The following is a 17401-nucleotide window of genomic DNA, read 5'->3' as shown; positions in this document are numbered from 1 at the left end:
GTTGAGCAGAGAGCCTGATGTGAGGCTTGATCTCAGGACCCTGAGATATGACCTGAGCCGAAGGCAGAGGCTTAACCCACTGAGCCACCCAGGTGCCCCTAGATGGGAAATAGTTTAGAAGAGCATGAATATGTGTGTGTGTGTGTGTGTGTGTGTGTACACATATGTGTGTATACACACATACATAGAGAAGGTCTGGGGTTTCCATTCAAGATGGTGGCATAGGAGGATCTTGAACTCATCTCTTCTATGAAATACACACTGAATCTATAGCTCCATATGGAAAAATTTCCTGTGGAAAAAACCCTACAACTAGCTGAGTGACTCCTACACATTAGGTGAGTAAGGAAAAAAACCTATGTTGAAGTAAGAAATAGTCTTGCCATAAAACCCACCCCTGGTACAGCGACCTGGGATTGGGAAGGTACTCAAAACCCCAGGCTTCTCCCTGAGGAGCAAAGGGTTTGAGCCCCACTTCTGGCACCCCAACTTCCAAGACGTACATCTAAGAGACAAGACCCCAAAACATCCAGCTTTGAAAGCCATCAGAGCTTGCACCCATGAGACCCACAAGGCTATAGCAAACTGAGAAACAGTTCCTAAAGCAGTCGTGCGAGTAGACTGACCCACCCTGGAACTCAGCACAGAAGCAGCAGACTGAAATGGGTTCAGATTTCTGTGAAAGAGGCTCATTTGCTTATCTTAAAGCCCTGAGGGGCAGGCATCTAATTTAACATGGATCTGGGAGCCTAGTAAGGTATTCTCCAAAGATGGAGCTGATGGGTACCATCTTTGCGCTGTCCCTCTACCTCGCTTCTGCTTTCTGGTATCTCCTGGAAAGGAGCTTGAATGCTCGTATGATGCCCCGAGGTTTGCAGTTGCTACCCAGGGTATACATCTAGATCACCTGGCTCTAGCGGCCAGCAAGACTCACACTCACGGTAGTGAGTATCACAGTATTTACAACAACCAAGACTTGGAAATAACTAAAGTGTCCACCAACGGGGTAAATGGATAAAGAAAATGTGTGTGTATACGATGGAATATTACTCAACCTAAAAAGAAGGAAGTCTTGCCATTTGCAACAACATGGATGGACCTCGAGGATATTGTGCTGAGTGAAATAAGTCAGAGAAAGAGAAATACTGTATGATCTCCCTCACATGTAGAATCTAAAAAACAAAGCAAAATGAAGTCATAGAGAACAGATTGGTGGTTGCCAGAGGCAAGGTTGTGGAGGAAATAGATGAAGGGGTCCAGTGGTATAAACTTCCAGTTAATAAGATAAGCCTTGGGGATGTAATGTACATCATAGTTACTGTAGTAAATAATACTGTGTATTATTGTATATTTATTTTATTATTTTTTATTAGAAATATGTATTATTAGCCCCAGGATTACAGGTCTGTGAATTGTCAGGCTTACACACTTCCCAGCACTCACCGTAGTACATACCTTCCCCAATGTCCACAACCCCACCACCCTCTCCCTACACCCCTCCCCCCAGCAATCCTCAGTTTGTTTTGTGAGATTAAGAGTCTCTTATGGTTTGTCTCCCTCCCAATCCAATCTTTTTTTTTTAAGATTTTATTTATTTATTGGACAGACAGAAATCACAAGTAGGCAGAGAGGCAGGCAGAGAGAGGGGAGGAAGCAGGATCCCCGTTGAGCAGAGAGCCCGATGTGGGGCTCGATTCCAGGACCCTGTGATCATGACCTGAGCCGAAGGCAGAGGCTTTAACCCACTGAGCCACCCAGGTGCCCCCCTCCGAATCCAATCTTGTTTCATTTTTCCTTCCCTACCCCCACACCCCCCACTTTGCCTCTCAAATTCCTCATATCAGGGAGATTGTATGATAATTGTCTTTCTCTTATTATTTCACCCTTTAGTTCCATCCATGTAATTGCACATGTCAAGATTTCATTTCTTTTGATGGCTGCATAGTATATTATATATATATATATATATTTATAAGATTTTATTTATTTATTTGACAGAGATCACAAGTAGGAAGAGAGGCAGGCAGAGAGAGAGGAGGAAACAGGCTCCCTGCTGAGGAGAGAGCCTGATGTGGGGCTCGATCCCAGGACCCTGGAATCATGACCTGAGCGGAAGGCAGAGGCCTTAACTCACTGAGCTACCCAGGTGCCATATATTATTATATATTTAAAGTTGCTAAAGCTTAAGAGTTCTTAGCACAAGAAAAAAATGTGTATGTTTGGTGATGGATGTTAACTAGTCTTAGGGTGATCATTTCACAACAGATAAAAATATGGAATTTTTATGTTGTACACCTGAAACTAACATGTGTCCATTATATGTCAGTTTCTTTAAAAAGTAATTGATATTTTATTTTTTAAAAAATTATTTATTTATTAGAGATCACAAGTAGGCAGAGAGGCAGGCAGAGAGAGAGACAGGGAAGCAGGCTCCCTGCTGAGCAGAAAGCCCAATGCAGGGCTTGAACCCATAACCCTGGGATCATGACCTGGGCTAAAGACAGAGGCCTTAACCCACTGAACCAGCCAGGAACCCCAAAAGTAATTTATATTTTAAAGAGAAAGACTAGGGCACCTGGGTGGCTAAGTCAGTTAAGCGTCTGCCTTCGGTTGAGGTCTTGATTTCAGGGTCTTGGAATGAACCCTGGCATCAGGCTCCCAGCTCAGCAGAGAGCCGGCTTCTCCCTCTGCCCCTCCTCCCACTTGTTCTCTCTGTCTCTCTCTCTCAAATAAATAAAATCTTAAAAAAAAAAAAAAGTAAAGAGAAAGACCAAAACAAAGTCTGGAAGGATGTGAATCGCTGTGTTAAATAGCGAAGAAAAGTAAACATTAACAGTGCTTAACTGCAGAGCATTAGAGAGTGGGTGATTTTTTTTTTCTCTCTTACAGAAGTATTTCTTGGTTGGTTGAAAGTTTGACAGTGAACATTTGTTACTTTTAAAATTAAGAAGAAAAAGCTGTTTCTATTTTGAGAAGAGCCTCTTTGAAATGTATAATTAAAAGTAATAAAATGCCTGTAGAGTTAGGCAACTGGAGAGAATGGTCTTGGTGAGGGGCCCCCTTTCCCATAATCTTAGGAAGTGAGCAGACCCCCTGATGTCCCTGTGTGTGTTCCCCTGCAGTAATATGGCCTCTTATTCTTTCTCTGATCTTATTTTTCTATGTAAAATGTGGTATCAGTGCAATCATTTTTTCTTTCTGGTTTGATTTTCAGGAAGATTTCGATGTCGGTCACTTTGTGTCTGAATTTAGGAAGCGTGTCCAGCTGGAGGAACTAAGAGGAGATCTGGAACTCTACTATAAACTTCTTAAAATAGCCATGGTCGAGCTCATCAACAAGGCTCATGCAGATTTTGTCAACCTTTCCACAAACTTGGTAAACCTGAAATTCACAAGTCCTACACACACACACACACTTTCTCTCTCCTTCATAGTTATTAAAAGGGCAGAGTTTTTAGAAACCTTTCAGTTGATTACCCCACCAACCCCACCAGAAAGTTGAAGAAATTACCAATTTCGTTAATAAAAGAACTAAACTTTTTGGAATACATTTTTTTGTTTGTTTTAGTTTTTATTCATTCAAGGTTGCTCTAGTTTGATTATGTTTCAAATTCATTAGTCAACAGTGAAAAGTAAAGGATAATAATACCCAAGAGGTTGTTTTATTAGTTGCTAAGTGATTACCCTGAAGTCTTCCTTGATTTAGACTAATTTGTAGGAGCAAATGTCCACCACTCTTACAATGTTTAATTTACTCCCAGGTATATCTGTTAGCCAGAGCTAGGTTGAGGGAACATTGGCCAATATTGATATTTAAAAATTTGGTTTTATAAAAATATAAGAATGATTTGCAGTGAGCTTATCAATTGTTTGTAAAAGCCGTTTAGAAATGTTGAATTTTGTTACTTGGCAGAAAAGTCTCCTTGTTGATGCTTCATTTTGTTTTAAATCTGTTTGTCCAGAGAAGCACAGAAAGTTGCAGCTCCGTGGGAATTTCAAGAAGCATTAAAATTAATGATGCACATTTGCTTTTGGGAAATATACCACTAATATAAATATCCCAATAGGATTAAAAACCTAGAAAATTTTACTTCTGTTTAATTTCTATTTTTCTCAAGGCTTATAATAATGTTTAAGAGAGACGTAGCCCGTCAGACTTTCACATCAGCTGGCTGAGTATCATCATTTACAGACAGAGAACTGTTCACCTTCTGTGAAAATTTTTCACATTCATTTAAAATGTCATCTAAAGGCAAATTGTTCTTAAGGAAACTTTCGTTTCTCATGACTTCCCTTATTTTTATAGTTTCATGTATTTCAACAGATTTTTTTCATATTCTATGAACAACATTAATGGCCAAATAACACTTCTGTTGTTTAGCTAGTTATGTAGCAAAATACGGTTGTGCCAAAAAAATATCTTAAATCTGGTACTGCTTTGATCGTTAAATAGATACGTCACTATTACTCCTTATCGTGATGTGTTTGTGCCAACCTGGTTTTGCCTTTAGGTTGGCATGGACAAAGCCCTCACTGAACTTTCTGTGCCTTTAGGACAGTTACGAGAAGTTCTGGTAAGTCCCCAATTAATGAAAACAGTCTGCTGTGAGGCCTGTTGTCCTCGTCGGCTTTTCTCTAAGAATTCTTTTCATCTGTTAGTTTGGTGGTACTGGTGGTTGTATTTTAACGGTTCATGATTATAATATTCACCTTCAGAAGAGTTGTAAATGATTTTGTTTTTGCATATGCTAAAAACCTAAAAAAACATGTTCGATTTGAAGAAGACATATTCTCAGAGTAGACAACCTTGAAATGTCAGGGGAGAGGAAGCATATTTCCAAATTCAACTTATTAATGCCACTTTGGTCATATGTAAGTGGTTTCTAACTTATGAATGACTTATATTTTAACAGTTTGTAATCTTGTAAATATCCCTCCCACCCCACGTAATCTACGTGTGGTTAGGTTCCTGGGCTGATCTACAAAAACTGTGTAATCACTAATGGAACTGAAAGATAACATAAATAAAATGTAATACTTAATAAATGTTACATTTGCATGTTCTCAGAAAAATCTCTGTTGTGGGAATGGGACTCCCCACCTCTAAGCCATTGGGAATAGGAACTCCACCTGGGTGAACAGTGGAGGGGCAGTTGTGGCATCACTTCTAACAGAAAACTGTGCTGCCCTGTCTCCCACCCCAGAACCCCCCGTCTGTGTCTGGTGCCCTGACTTACAGCTTCTGTCCGTTCTGATGCCCTGTCGTAAAATTGTCATAAACGACACCATCCTTCCTTGTGTGTCTCTTCTAGCTTGAGTGGCCTCGTGCGTCCCTCCCCTAAGACAGTGCCTGCATCCTAGAGAGAATATAAGGAGAACATAATTTAAGGGAAGACACAGTACATGGTTAGAACCAAGAAAAATGTGGAGTAATGGAAATATCAGTGCTGAGAAGCCTAGGGGAGGGGCAGGCAAGAAAGAGTTCATGAAACAGGTAAAAATCTTGAGTTGTGCCTTGAGGTAGCCAATACTTTCCATGGTTTATGTCTCATTTGAATTTTACAAAATCTTGTTAAAGGTACTTTTCCTAGGAATGGAAGGGATTTTCATGGTCCACTGTTGGATTCCACACCAGCCGCTGTGGGGCTCTCCCACTGCCTCCTTGGTGTGCCTCTTCCTCCCAGGGCCTCATAGTGGTGTTGTTTCCCAAGCCTAGCCTTCCTTTGGCCTCCCACTCTTCTCTCGAACCCCCACCCTGGAGGCAGATTTGCTCTACTCACACAGGCTCCCGTCCCGCCTCACCCCCTGCCATCACCGTATCACCTCCCTTTTCCATGGCCTGTTTTTATGGCCACTTTGGTCCTGCCTGAACTGCCTTTCTGGTCCCAACTCTGAAGCTGTTCTGTGAGATTCTCAGACCACTGAGGGATACGACTATATCTGTCTTCATTGCATCCCTGTGGGCTGCCACAATACTGACGTCCAGGAGGTGTTTCATAATGTTGATGGAGTGAATTAATTCACCTTCCTGTGGAATTTTTGTGATATGCCTATTTCATTCTAGTTGTTTCTGTTAACCTTTGTTTTGGCCCTAATTCCTAATTATCTCTTTATTCATTAGCTTCTGGACATGTTTCTCTACCTCTGTGCTCTGCCTTTTTCTGGTCTTCTGTTCTTCATTCTTGATTCCTGGTATTTCCATACCCACATTTCTTCATCATGCATCAGTGCTTTGACATTCCATCGTTCTCCAAATATGCAGAATCTAAAGACCTCATCTCAGTGAAGTTGGCCCTCCATTCCTATTTCTGCTTCTCTCCAGAAGGAAGCCTGCAGTGCACATGGCTGTGTGCCTGTCTGCCCCTGCCCCTGAGTGTGTGTGCACTTACATCTGCTCCCCATCCCCTCCCCACCTCGGCAGCTGTGTACACATGGCTTTCAGAGTCCGATTCGAGCCCCGTCGCATTTCCAGACTCTCCTGTACTTTGCTTCATATTATCTGTTCTCCATTCTAAGCCCCCTCATCCCCATAACTTTCACTGTATATGTGTCATTCTTCTTCTGGCCATGCGACCCTGCCTTCGTGTCATTATGCCCCCAGATCATGAGTCCCCTCAACAGTAACTGTGTCTGGTATATGATGTTTGTTTTTTTTGTTTTGTTTTGTTTTGTTTTTGTCAATATCTGCATAGTACTGGTGCACAGGTATTAAGTTCTGTGGAATTGAATGAGATGTAGGAACTTGATAATGTGACAAAACAATGTCTGTAATATGTTTTCTTTATTCTTTTAATGAGTCTCAGGTCATCAGTCTGTGAAGGAATTCGGGCAGTAGATGAACGAATGTGTAAACAAGAGGACATAAGGAAGAAAAAGGTACCCTCCAGTAGATTTCTTATGCTGCATGCCAGTTGAAGCCCTCTCCTCTTTTCTCCACGAACTTCTCAGCACTATTCAGCTTTTCTTCTTTTTTTCTTTTTTTAATTTAGCCTTTTTTCAAAGCTCTCACGCATGTGCATTTTATGCATTATGTCACGTTATCTACCTGAAATAAGAAGACAGAATTTCAGAGGTACCCACACGATCTCAAGATCACCCACTTTTTCCAGAACAAGAAACAATGATAACTGTTGTCGGTGCAGCGCTTGACAGTTAACGACTGTATAAATTGTCAGCGGCCCTGTAAAGAAAATAGGCTTATATTAGAGACTAGGGGAGAAGTGGGCTTTCCAAAGCAAACTCAGGATTCTGCCGTAGGTTTGTTGTTATTTTCTGATCCTGTGTTCTTTATGTTCTGGTGTTCACTATAATTTTTTCGATTCCCAGTAGTTAGCATGCGGTGTTGGCTTAGTTTCAGGTGTGTGAGACAGGCAACGGCTCTGTACATCTGAGGGCTCACCCCGGGAGTGTGCCCCTTAGTGCTATCTCCAGTTCCAAGTGTCCCCGATGTCATTCATGATCATAACGATGTAGGGGCACAGCGGGCATTGGGAGTCTGGGCTTCTGACTCTCGCCTGCTGCTCTGTACAATGTTTTCTATGTGTACTATTAGCATATTTGTTAAAATCTCAGTGGGGAGAAGGCTGTTTGAGGGACCTTCTGTTTAATTCGCCTCTGGATCTCCTCACAGCTTTTGTCCAAAGAATGCTTGTCGTGCGCTTCCAGACAAAACAGTAAGCTTTGTGAGAGCAGGGTGTATTTCTTGCTTTATTTTCTTGTGTCCTCCCTCCCCCCACCCCCCATCGGAATGAATGTCGAGCTCCCAGGGGTGTTCAGTAACTATTTATTGAATGGATGACTTTGTATTTTTTTGTTCTTTAAAGATGAGTGTTTTCATAATGTCCCTCAACCTCTTTGATAATATTTGTAGTGTAAAAGGTCTTTAATGATTTGGTGCTTGGCCATATAGGTATATGCACATGTAAACTGAGAGGACCAGTACGATTGGAAGCCAAAGTTAAAACATGAATAAAGGGCCATAAGAAAACAAATGGAGGGGCGCCTGGTGGCTCAGTTGGTTAAACGTCCGACTCTTGATTTTGGCTCAGGTCATGATCTCAGGGTCATGAGATTGAGCCCCGCATTGAGCTCTATGCTCAGCAGGATGTCTGCTCGAGATTCTCTCTCTCCCTCTGTCCCTCCCCTGAACGTGCACATGCAGTCTCTCTCTCTCTCAAATAAACAAATCTTTTTAAAAAAATAGGAAAGAAATGCCCATAGAAAGATTCAGGATGGGGTAAAGAAGAAATAAGAGTATAGAATGTGAGAAAGCAAAGTTTAGGTTTTTTTTTTTTTCCTCTATAAACTTGCAATAGAATATGGAAGTATGCTTATTCTAGAACTAAGATTTGCATTCTTGAGAATTCTGTGCTTCATAGAAATATTCAAAATATAGCATGCCCTATATATTTGAAGTTAACTTTTGGTCTTATATTTTCCTGCATTTAGCATGGGAAATAAAGATGATTAAGAGTAAAGATGGTGACATTTTTTATTTGCTTAATTTTTATTTTAATAGATGTGTGTGTTGAGGCTTATACAAATTATTTGATCAGTTGAAAAGATTGAAAAAATCTTAAATTCACAAAGTTCTAAAGAAACCTCTGCACTAGAAGCAAGCAGGTAAGCATTTTTTTTTTAACTAAGTAGCACATAAATTAATACTTCACATCCAGTCTAATTAGGCGGGGACGGCTTAGTTAGAATTCATTTCTGAACAAGAAGAAAATCCAGGATTGTGGCTAGAATGTAGCTCCAGGAGAGTGGAGAGCATGAAATGGTGAAATCTATAACACGTTCCTATAAACCCTTTGGTTATAGACCACAGTTCCAACACGTCATTATGCTTGCAGTGGAAAAGTATATTTGGAATCACCTTCCCTGAGGACTAGCAAAGTCCTTTTGATCTTTAAGGCATACCTACCATTCATTTTGGTTTTTCTCCATCTCATTTTTTTTCCTAGACATGCCTAGAGTATTACCATTGATGTATTTTGCACCAGCATTATATTATTATGAAACAGTATAGGACATATCCAGTTGAAATTGACAAACAGGAAAGAAAAAACTTATGAAATAGGAAAAAGATGATGGCTCTTTTTGTTATACTGTGATTGTCTTGTTCCCTTCCTGGTGTGAATTTTCAATCAGCCAGGGTAGATGAGTGACTCAGAAAATGAGTAGTTAGGTCCTGTCAGCACCGTGAGACAGACGCACAGTGGTGCAGTGGGAGTAGCCGGGGCTGGTCCTACACATACCAGCTGGGCTGCCTGCGTCAAGGTCGCCCGGTGCCCTGAGTGCTCTGTTGTGTGATGCTAACAGTCCCTCCCCCTGCAGGCGGAGTTAGGTTTCTAAATTTTAGGAATTAAGGTTTTAGATTTGGAAGGAACTTGAGAGACCATATGCTCCACATGTCTCATGATGGAGATTAAGAACGGACACATCCCAAAGGAAGCGATTCTCTGGTCCTAGGTCTCTGCCCCCTTTCACATCAAGGCATTCAACTAAGTGGTCAGTCTCCACTGTGCTTGTGTCTCTATCCCGTTGGACTCGTGCTTCTGCCCCGGTTCATCCACACTTAGCAGACAGTGTGTATGCAGCCCTTCTGCAGCCCGTGTGTCTCCAGCGGCTCTGCTTCGCTGCGGCCCTTCGCAGCACCTGTAGCCCCTCCAGCCATGTCCACGTTCGGCCCCTGGGGAGCTGGCCCTCCAGTGTTCTTCCCGTCTTTGCTGTTGCTGCTGTGCTCCTCGGATAGAAACACCTCAGTGAGCTCTGTGTCTACAATCCTGTCCCTTTGCAACACTCCTTGATAAACAGACATTGTGCGCTTTCTTGCTCAGAATTACCTTGGAGGACTTTTTTCTCCAGAAGAGCAGCTCTGAGCTCTGGAGTCAGGAAAGCCAGAGCAGCGTCAGCACACGGTAAATCCATCATGCTCTGCTAGGCCCAGAAATGCGGAGATAAGGATAAATAGGAAATGTGCATGGGATCAGTCAGTAGAGGTTGGGATTAGGCTTAGGCATTGGTCGTGCCAAGCGCCTGCCTTCCCTCCACACCAGTTCTGATGCTCTGGGAGAGGACACACCGTGGCAGGTCTCCAGACATTTTTGGGTTTCCTTACAGTGTGTTTCCTCACTACCTGACTGCCCATCCTCAGATGTGGGATGCCTCATAGAGCCCAGCAGGGGCTTTGGGGCCTTTATTGTGTTTTTTTTTTTCTTTCACTGTTCGGCTTCATTTTGAATGGGGTTGCCGCTTTCTAATGTGGGGGGCAAGAGGGAAGTGTATCCAGTCCACTTGATGGCAGATGCACTGTGAGTGATTTCTCACCAGCTCCCAGAGCATCGAGCTTGCTCCTTCTGCCGTTGGGTAAATTTAAACTTGGAGTCCGCTGCTCTGAGCGATTTCCCAGGTTGCTGCTAGGCGGTCAGTTTTAGCTGATTGAGGAGACAGTAGTAGTTCGTACTGGGGAGGTACTTGGGAGGGAGAATGAGGCAGGCGGAGAAGAAGAGGGGGCTTCGGGTATGAACGGTAGGACAGGGCAAGAGAGAGGAGGGGGTTAGAGAATAGGAGAAGAAGGGAGAAGAAGGGCACGAATGGGAGAGCCCGAGGAACATGGTGGAAACATGCAGTTGTACCCACACTGACCTAAAATAGCTCCATCCCCTTGCCTGGGCCCTGTGGCCCGGGCCAGGCTGAGTCGTTGGCTTCTACGACCTCCCCACTCCTCACCCCTCACACTGGGGCCTGCTGCACAGAAAGTTTGTCCTGAAAATTGATGGCGTGCAGGTGCAGGTGCCTGAGCGCTGTAAGGCATGGGGGGCGGTGGGGGTGGCAGGTTTTAACTTTGGGAATTACACTTCTCTAATTGTCTCTACTAGCCCTCTCTGGACTAGAGAGATTTTGGAGAGAATTGCCACAGAATTTAACCAGTTACAGTTTCATGCTGTTCAGAGCCAAGGCATGCCTCTTCTGGACAAAGTAAGACCAGTAAGTGTTGGTTTCGATTTTCAATTTGCTGTTTGCGAATTTCCTGGATGATTTTGGTTTGACCTAGCATTGCCCCTGATAATTGCTACTCTACAGGATTTTGAAGCTAGCTTTGAATTTTTTTTTTTTTCAGTGTCTCCTGCTTGGGACCCTGCTTCCATTATGTCACACTAGATAGGTTTTGTGTAAAGACACAAGCGTAGTCTCCAAACTATGCAAGTAAAATTAATTCTGAATTTCATGTAACTTGACACATCATATGATGTAGTCAGAGTTCATTTATCCAAAGCCCTTGACTGGGTTTAAATGCACATTTGTCAGATTTACTCCGTAGCTTAAGAGACAAATAACTTTTTGTCGTTCAGTAATTGTCTAAACTTCACTTTGATGAAGCCGACTTACTTTCAAAGAAATCATAGGGAGGGGACGCCTCAGTGGCTCAGTCAGTTAAGCCACTGCCTCTGGCTTAGGTCGTGGGATCGAGTCCCACCTTGGGCTCCTTGCTTGGCAGGAAGCCTGCTTCTCTTTCTGCCTGTGCCTCCTTGTGTGCTTGTGCTCTCTCTCGACAAATAAATAAATAAAAACCTTTAAAAAAAAAAAAGAAAGAAAGCAATCATGGGGAGAAGAGATTCATTGTTATTCTCTAGGAAATGTTGGGATTTTAATCTTACATATATTCTGGTAGAATTAGAGGCTCGCTTTATATATATAACACATATGTATATAAATCATACACATATATTTGACCTTTTAGAAACTGTGTGCCTGGACCTTCTTTCCTGGTCTCTCTGTTCTTGCAGCGTATAGCCCACATTACGGCCATGCTGCAGCAGTCCCTGGGAGGCCTGCTGCTAGAAGGGCTTCAGATTTCCAATGGGGACATCATAAGGCACTGCCTCCAGACTTACGCTACAATTGACAAGACACGGGATGCAGAGGCGTTAGTTGGTCAAGTACTGGTGAAACTGTACATGGATGAGGTTTGTGCCCCCATGCACCTCATTCCACAAACACAGAGCATCTAATCTGGTTTCGTTTCTTGACTGGGTGTGAGAGAGCTCAGGGCTCTTCCTTGAAGATGTTCTTAGTTCCTGCTCTTCTGGATGTAAGAAAAGGTTGGTCCCGCTTGGAGCCCATCAGCATGGCAGGAATCAGGCATGCGCTCTGGTCTCTTCCAGTGATGCCATAACTCAGGGATCATCTTAATTTAGTAGGGGTGAGGGACTTGCCTAGGAAGAAGGTACGGATCAGAACATTTTCAGGTCAATTTCCATTTCCATAAGTTATACGTTAATGAAGTTGCCGAAAAGCGTGACCCCACCAAGGCGCCCGTGCCCACTGGAGGATCTGGAAGACATCTCTGTGCGCAGGGAAAGTCTGTGAGGGGAGGCATCTTCGCAGAATTGATGTGGCCTAAGTCTTGAAGACCATGGGGGAGTTTGCCAGGCCAGGATGGTGGGAGGGAGGGAATATTCAAAGATAAAGGGCTTTTAAGGGCGAGTTAGTGGGGTAGTACCTTAAGTTTGGAACTTGGTTACCCAGTGTTCTTGACCTATAAGGATACAGTTAATAATTTTATATCACCTTATTTTTGAAAACCATGTACACTGGCTATACATTGAATGTTTCTTGCCTTAGGTGAAATTCCCTGCCACTGCCTTTGGGCTTCTACTATTTCTGAGTAGAAGACAGACATCTTTTTTTTTTTTTTTTAAGATTTTATATTTATTTGTTTATTTGACAGAGAGTCCCAGTAAGAGAGGGAACACAAGCAGGGGGAGTGTGAGAGGGAGAAGCAAGCTTCCTGCTGAGCAGGGAGCCCAATGTGGGGCTTTATCCCGGGACCCTGGGATCATGACCTGAGCTGAAGGCAGACACTTAACTAAGCCACCCAGGTGCCCATAGACATCTTTATTTTTGTTTTCCTGAATGTCATGTGTCCAATTGCTTGGTAGATTTATCGATTTTCATTTTATCTTAGGTCTTCAACAGTTTGTCTCTGGTGTGTCTAAATAGTATTTCTCCTGTTTGGAGTTTATTGCTGTTCTTAGATCTGTGGGTTTATTTTCTTCATTATTTAAAACAAAACAAAAACATTATATCTCTATCCCTCTAACATCTCCTACTAGGACTTCAATTGCAAGTAGGTTAGACCATTTAATACTCTCCTACAAGTCTCAGATGGTCTGTTTGGTTCTTTAAAATCTATTTGGGTCTTTATATGTTAGTTCCTGATCCTTTCCTTTGTTGTGTCTGGGTTATGGTCAAATCTACCAAATGACTATTAATTTCTAATGTATTTTTTAAATTCTAAAATTGCCATTACTTACTTTTTGTAGTTTCCCTTGAGTTGCTGAGACTCCTTATCTGATCCTATATATCACTTTTCTTTTCCACTTGGTTTTATTATATATTTACCATAGTTATTTTAAAACCCTTCATTAGGCTGCTGCTCAGCACCAAGCAATGGTCTTGGATGTTTTGGGAGAAATTCTATGGACTTTATCACTTATTCCTGAGTCTTTTCTGTACTGTTGCCTGCAGTGGAAGGCCCATGGCGGGGTTAGGAGGGTGGGGAGTGCTGATTGTTGTCGATTCACTCCGTGGTAGGATATCTGGGAACTCTCATTCCTCATACTAGGCCTCATGGTGTCATTTGAAGGTGGGCTTTTTTTTAATTCCCTCTTTTATGATTGTTCCTTCTAGCTCTGAACCAGTGATAAAGCATCCATGGGTCTCTAGACTCCTAAGAACAGCCTCACCCATTCAGAATTTAGCTCATTTATGATTCTTTGTGTTTTCTGCCTTCTGGTGAAATATCTTCTTGTCATTATAAGATCTGTGGGCCAGTCTTCTGCAGCTTTTTATAAATTAGATAAAAAGGTCCAGAGTGATCTTTTAAAATAAAAATCTTATCACATAATTCTTCTCAAAGTCTTTGCTAGATAACCTACTACTAGATAGCTTATCTTCTCTCAGCCAAAACCAAAATCTTTAGAACTTTCTTCCAGACCAGTAAGAGCTGGACTTCTATTAACGGTCTGATCTCCTTTGTTCCTGGGCTCCTCACCACGAACTCATTCTGCCCCACTGATTTCTCTGTTATTCCTCTGGCACACAAGGTACATGCCCATCTTTACAATCATTTCTCCTGCCAGGAATACTCCTGGCCAACACCAGCATGGGTTGCGCTTGACCACCTTCAAATTTTAAAAACAAAAAATCACAAAACAAGAGCAATAAAAAGGAAAAAAGAAAGAAAGAAAGAAAAAGGAACGAAAAGGAAAAAACCTAAAAAGGAAACGACTTCTCACAGTGATTTTTCCTGAACACACTATTTAAAATCAGACCTCCCTTTGTTTGAACTGTATTTCCTCTTCTTTCCTGCTTTCATTTTCTCCATAGCATTTATCACCTTTATATGTAAGGTGATGTGGTGTATGTAAAGGTTGTGTCTGTGTAATTCACCAGTTTATTATCTTTTTTCCCATTTGAATGTAAGTCTTACACATGCAGGGATTCTTTCCTGTTTTGTCCTTTGCTGTATCTAAAACCCTTCAAACAATTCCTGCATGTAGTAGGTATTTGGTAAATATTGTAAAATGAGCACCTAGGTAATACATAGTTTGAAAACATGATAATCTCTTCCATGTCCAAACCTTATTCATTATAATCTCATTTAGTGATTTATGACCACTAAAGAAAGCCTGAGTTTTAGATATGGCATCATGAACAAGGAAATACCTTTGTCAACTTGACAGATTAAAGCTTCTACTGACGCCGCTCTTTCTGAATCCAGTGTACCTGATTCGTATGTATAAGTGAATACTTCCTTAGAAATTGTAGGAGTACTGAGGAGATTAATGAAGTAAAATATGAAATATTTTATTTCCTCTTAAGAAAACGTGCTAAGTGTATGTCTGTGCAACCTCACATAACAATACCACTGAGTAAGCAAGCCTCATGTTTAAGCTAAGACATACCATTGATATTGATTTATGGGGAGAACTTAAGCAGACATTTTCAAAAATCTGATGAATAGAAAAATAGAAAATTGGGAAAATAATCCTTTCATTTTTCTCACATTTTACATTAAACATAGAAGACGGCATGGAGTATTCAGATTCATTGGGATAATTCCTGATTCCGTGTTTTGCTGCCCTTAATCTGGTTGGTGTGCTTCAGTTGCCTTGCCACCTAGCCTCTCCATGTGAGAGTCATGGCTGGATTGGATTTCCGAGCTCCTATGGCTCCTATGGCTGCAGCAGGGAGCTCAAAGAAGTGAACTTTCACATCAGTAAGTCCTGGTTTATAATCCAAGTTCCATGTGTTACTAGCTGTGAAACTTCCTCTAGCCCCAGTTTCTTTATCTGACAGTGACATTATTGACCTTATAAGACAAGCATGAGGATTTGAAATAGCAGGTGTCAAGAATTGTGCACATTATAGGGACTCAGCTGATGGTAGCAAATGCTTTGCTAAATGCTTCCTATGGAGACATGTGCTTATACTTAGTCTCAGAACAGTATAGAGGTTAAATGTGCAAAGGTTCTGGCCAAAAGACCTCTCCAGCTCTTGAGGTAACTTGCCTTGGAGGCATGCTAGAGAGATTTTATAAGACTGAAAATGCATGATACTTAATGTATATGTGTTACAACAGTAAAATATAAGCTAACAACTTGGAGATGTTTTTAAATATAATTATTTTTAAATTATTTTATTCATGATTGTAGGAATATTTATGCCTTATAAATATATATACCTTATATATATATAATTATAATATAATAATATATAAATATTATTTAATAATATATGTTCCATAATACATAACTTATATAAGACTTATAATATACTGACATATAAATGAATATATAAAAATATATATATAAATAGTATGTTATTTATAATTATTGCATACATATATATTTCTTATGCATATATATAATATATAATAATATATTTAATAAAAAATAAATCACATGTACATTAGCTAATATTCACTGAGATTTTTTCTAGGCTCTTGTATACATAGGAATCATCAAAACAACCCAATTCTGTCTCGAAAAGAGAAGGGCACACTTAAGAATCAGTGGAAAGCAGTGAAGAGGGGAAGGAGGCTGTGCCAAGTTAATGCACACACCACACATATGTTCATGTGAGAAGAAAAAAATGTGAATTAGAAAATGAAAAATGTGCAGCTATAGGCTCTAAATACATTTATCATTGCAATTTGTCTTCTTTCATTATCCTTATTTAGCCTATGAGTAAACCAAAGAACAGAAAGCTAAATTATTTGTTCCAGTTCACACAACTAGTAAGTGGTAGAGCCACGTACAAACCCAAGCAACAGAATTCCACACCCATAAAATCAAATATGCATTTAAGACTATCTATACACTTACATTTTTATTTTTTAGAATAACAGTAAGTAAAGTGATGTATCATTTCTTATGTGTCTTAATATTTCACAAACTGTGATTTGTAGGGCACAATCTTCAGGAAGCTTTTTACCCTTGGCCACAGAAACTAAAGAGAAACTGATCATTGCCTTCCTTTCTTTGAGACTGACAGTGTTTATTAACACATTAAGGCTCTCTGTAATAAAGAAACCTGTAATAAAAATAAATGATTTAGCTTTAACAGTTAAAGAAATAAACTTATTTATGTATGGAGAGAATAAATATTTATTTTATTCATCTATCAAAAGTCCTCCTCAGTAAAACAATTTTACTATTTCTTTAATAGTACCTTGGGGAGTATGACTTGAGGTCATTCTCAAATTAGGACCCAGGGGTGATGCCAGCAAATTTCCTTCTACAGGAAGATTCAGCACACTAATTAGCTTTGTGACACTTTGTAATATCTTCATTCATTTCAAGACCTTCCTTGGCACAGTTTCTGACATAGTCCTGATGCAGATGCAATTTTTTGTTTCCTTCTCAAAGTTGGTCAAACTAGGGAACTTTAACTTGAATACTATGTTACAATATTTGCCATTTAACAAATCCCATCCCAAGCATTACTTATCAATAAGAAATCCACAGAAAAGATTTCAAATTCAAGGTTTAATATTTGGCATGTGTTAAGATACCTAGTTGAAATTTTGCAAAAGAAAATTGAGGGGCTCCTGGGTGGGTCACTGGTCTCAGGGTCCTGGAATCGAGCCCCTCATTGGGCTCTCTGCTCAGTGGGAGCCTGTTTCACCCTCTCTCTTCCTGCTTCTCTGCCTACTTGTGATTTTCCTCTCTGTCAAATAAATAAATAAAATATTTAAAAAAAAGAAAAGTTGAACTCAAGTCAACCCGTTTCCTTTCTCTCTCTCTTTCTTTTTTTTTTTTAAGATTTTATCTATTTACCTGATAGAGAGAGGGAGAGATCACAAGGAAGCAGAGCAGCAGGCAAAGAGAGG

The 17401-nt window shown here is 40.8% G+C and overlaps 1 long non-coding RNA gene across 4 annotated transcripts; it reads left to right on the top strand.

Moving 5' to 3' along the window:
• The first annotated feature begins 2751 nt into the window (after nt 1–2751).
• LOC123388181 lies at nt 2752–11456 on the top strand. 4 transcript variants are annotated; one of them, XR_006602740.1, is made up of 5 exons: nt 2752–4574; nt 5313–6876; nt 8519–8622; nt 9611–9920; nt 10881–11456. It is a non-coding gene; the product is annotated as an uncharacterized LOC123388181 (long non-coding RNA). The 4 variants fall into 4 exon arrangements; XR_006602742.1 differs by having other exon boundaries at nt 2872–4574; nt 6798–6876; XR_006602741.1 differs by having other exon boundaries at nt 2872–5494; nt 6804–6876.
• The last annotated feature ends 5945 nt before the right edge of the window (nt 11457–17401 follow it).

The sequence above is a fragment of the Mustela putorius genome, unplaced genomic scaffold (genome assembly GCF_011764305.1).
Source record: "Mustela putorius furo isolate JIRA1106 unplaced genomic scaffold, ASM1176430v1.1 tig00003893_pilon_pilon_pilon, whole genome shotgun sequence".
Taxonomy (NCBI): Eukaryota; Metazoa; Chordata; class Mammalia; order Carnivora; family Mustelidae; genus Mustela; species Mustela putorius.
Note: the sequence above shows the minus strand (reverse complement) of the source record. Positions and strands in the feature narration are given on the sequence as shown.